Raw genomic sequence first — 3,408 nt, 5'->3', positions numbered from 1 at the left:
GCACCTTCTGAGCTTTATACGATTATTATTGTATGTAATATATCAATTTAAGAATACACTATGCCTTAATTTCCATTATCTTTTCTCTTTTCGTGGACTCTCATTTATGATCCAGGGGCACAATACCACTTCGGTGGGATTTGATGTCCCCTGCCTAACATAAACAGCAGATCCACACTGCACCTTTGTGACGCAAATAGTCACCCTTTTTCATATAGGTGCACTCTCATTGGAGTCTGACCCACTTTCTCTACTATCAAACCACACTGCTAATGCCCGATCTCGTCCGATCTTGGAAGCGAAACAGTGTTGGGCTGGGTCAGTACCTGAGGGGGAGACTCACAGGGAATACCCAGTGTTGTAGAGCTTCAATCATTTTGTATGATGTGTGGTATGTGACTTCAACAGCAGTATCACCACTTGTTTCTGTTTTTCCATCTATTTCTCTTCAGGGAAGGTACCTTATTTGGTCCTCCCAAAAAAACTATATAGCTAGAAGTTACTATTCCAATCAGTACAGTTTGTGCAATATAACAACCTTGTACTGTTTAATCAATGCTGATAATTCTTTCCTTGATTATGACAGAATTATGAATTAATTGACCAATCGGTCTCATTAATACAGATTGTCTGTACTGGTCGGGTGAAATGGGTGTACGACTTTGCGGTGTCTTCACCCATTTCTATCTCATTTCCTGAGGCAGGACCAGAACATTTTATTTATAACCATTCTGGATCATTCATATTTTTGATAATGGGCAATTACATTGATCTTAATGATTATTCCAATAAAATTGTGTTTTATCAGTAAATAGAATAACCAATGTGTTAATCACCAAAAGTGATTACAATTAGTTAATGAGTGCGCCCACACAAGAGCCTTCTTTTTTCTCCTTTTGCTTACACATATGACATATTGTGACATATTCTAGGCGTAAACAAGGTACATATGTTGACAAATGTTACACAAATTGAGATAGTTGTTACTTTGTATGAACGCAATTACAGATTTTTCATTAAATGCAAATTGCGCCCGTGATGCTTTTGCACCACCCCCTGAATGTGTACAGGCAACACAGAGTTTTGCAGAAATTTTATATTTTGACCTCTGAAGACCAATCTTGTAAATGTAGCATTCCTACAACAAATACCTTTATGTGCAGAGCAATTAACACACATGTGAAACTTGACATTTCATCTAGTAAATAACACATTTGATTATGGATGAGAGTTCAGCTGCATATTTACTCCAACTGTGCATTGCAAAAGATTTCTTCCTGGACTCATAGTGAGATGAAAGCATACAGTCTGCGCTAAATAAGCCACCTGTGTTCCTGATATAGTAAGCCTCACTAAATCCATCACAGAAAGACAAAAAAAAGTTTTCTTCAATGATGTTTATATTTTTTATGTATTCCTTTTGCTTAAATAGATCTAGCTACAGTATGTAAATAAATCTTTTCACATTACACAATATAATTTCATTAAGACAAATAATATTTTTTAAAATAAAACTTTTAAAATGATGATATAAAGCTAAACAGTATAGCAAATCCAAAAATAAGTAATACAATTTCAGTGGAATTTATTTGTATTACTTATAATTGTGGCAATATTAGGAGTCTCCAAAGCTCTTTATTTAAAAAAACAAAACAAAACAAAAAAACAAGCTTTAATATTCATCAGGACACATCTCACTGATTTGTGTTTTAAGTGTCTTAAAACAGTATATCTCCCAACTTTTGGTTTTGTGAGATCGGGACTGTTGCATGCTGGAGAGTGGCATGGCCTCAATTAGTTGGGTGTGGCCTAGTGGCATGACCCAGTTGCATGTCACTGCTCCCCGTATGTGGGGCAGCTGGACAGTGTCCTTATAGTGGGACTGTCCCATTGAAATCAGGGTAGTTAGGAGGCATGAAACAAATTCCCCCTATTCTATACTTCAGTACTATCATAGAGAAATGAAAGATTAAAGAGAATTTTAGATGGGTTTGGAAAACTGATAATTTATAGCTCAAATCACCCTGTAAATCACCCCCAAAATGTGTTATTTCTTTACAGTTTAGCAAATAAAGTTTACTAAATCCATCATTAAGTGTGGGCTTGATTATGGGATATGTACATAAACCCGATGTTTTGCTTACATGTCCGATGGTGGGACACCTGCTCATGTGCAAGACCCATTATACACATGCGCAGAATGGGTCCTGCATGGTTGCACGTGGTGCCCCATGAGCAGAAGCCTGAATGACAGGCTGCTCACATTTGCGGGTGGGCGTGAGCGGAGCTGGCAGCATTCCTAAAAATGGGGGCAGGTCATCCTCATTTTCAGGGAGTGGTGAGGGCAGGGTCTGCATCTTTTGTTAGATATTTCCTGGCCCAAACAGCATGAACAGCATGTGCATCCTGGGTACGGTATAATGAGGGTTACTCAGATGGCCGATATTCACGCAGGTGATCAGATGCTGCATCTTGGAATGCAGCAGCAGATCATAGAAGAATGCAGGGTGTGTCAATTTACTCAAGATGGTTCCTGCTGCTTTTGCATAGTTTCATACAGCAGCTACGTATGAACTGTGTCCATCTCTGAATTAGACCCTATGTTGGTAAGTCTTGGTTTAAATGTAATGTCCCTTTGCTTTGTATGATTGTCAAATAATTTTATGTGAAGTACGAGGGATGTGCAACAAGTTTCCAGATGCACAAAAAGTATTATATTTACAAACAAAGTGAACATTACATTTTTTCTAAGTTTTCCCCAGAGGAGTCTATGTACAGTTAAATGCGCTCAAAGCACTTGGTGAAGCAGCTGGACCAGTCAGAAGCAGCTACAGTACATGTCTTCTATATGCTGGATGAAGGTCTCCACTGCAGGTTCCAGTGACTCAAAACAAATCCCACGCATTTTGCAATTGACTTGTGTTAACACAAAGAATTTGCAGTGGCCAGGTCAGGACTGTACGCGGATGACCAAGCTCCTGGATTCGTTCATGAGCTAGAAAATCCACCACTTCCCTGGACTTCTGGGCTGGTGCACTGTCATGATGGATGAGGGCAACAATTGTTAAGAACAATTGTGGAAGCCTGTTATCTCCAGACTTTATGTATTGTATAAGGGCTGCCAATATTGAGTAGCCAGAAAACATAGCTCATCCCTGTACCCAGAAGCTGTCTATGGGAAACAGTGTCTTCATATAGAGCTATGCTATTATATAGAGCTATGCTACCTTTTTTCTAAGAGCTAAGGCCAGTATTCTATTAGGCGTGATCCTTTTTCAGCCAATAAAAATGGCTTGATTATTTTTTACCGATGGTCATTATCCCACTATTCAATTATAGGCTGAAGTGCGATAATACATGGGATATGGGATAAGTTCCCGAATCCATGTGTTATGGCGGCTCCAGCGG

The 3,408-nt window shown here is 38.9% G+C and overlaps 1 pseudogene; it reads left to right on the top strand.

Moving 5' to 3' along the window:
• Positions 1-248: 248 nt before the first annotated feature.
• LOC134945368 (5S ribosomal RNA) lies at positions 249-367 on the top strand (annotated as a pseudogene).
• The last annotated feature ends 3,041 nt before the right edge of the window (positions 368-3,408 follow it).

The sequence above is a fragment of the Pseudophryne corroboree genome, chromosome 1, assembly GCF_028390025.1.
Source record: "Pseudophryne corroboree isolate aPseCor3 chromosome 1, aPseCor3.hap2, whole genome shotgun sequence".
Lineage (NCBI taxonomy): Eukaryota > Metazoa > Chordata > Amphibia > Anura > Myobatrachidae > Pseudophryne > Pseudophryne corroboree.
This window is presented reverse-complemented; position numbering and strand designations above follow the sequence as displayed.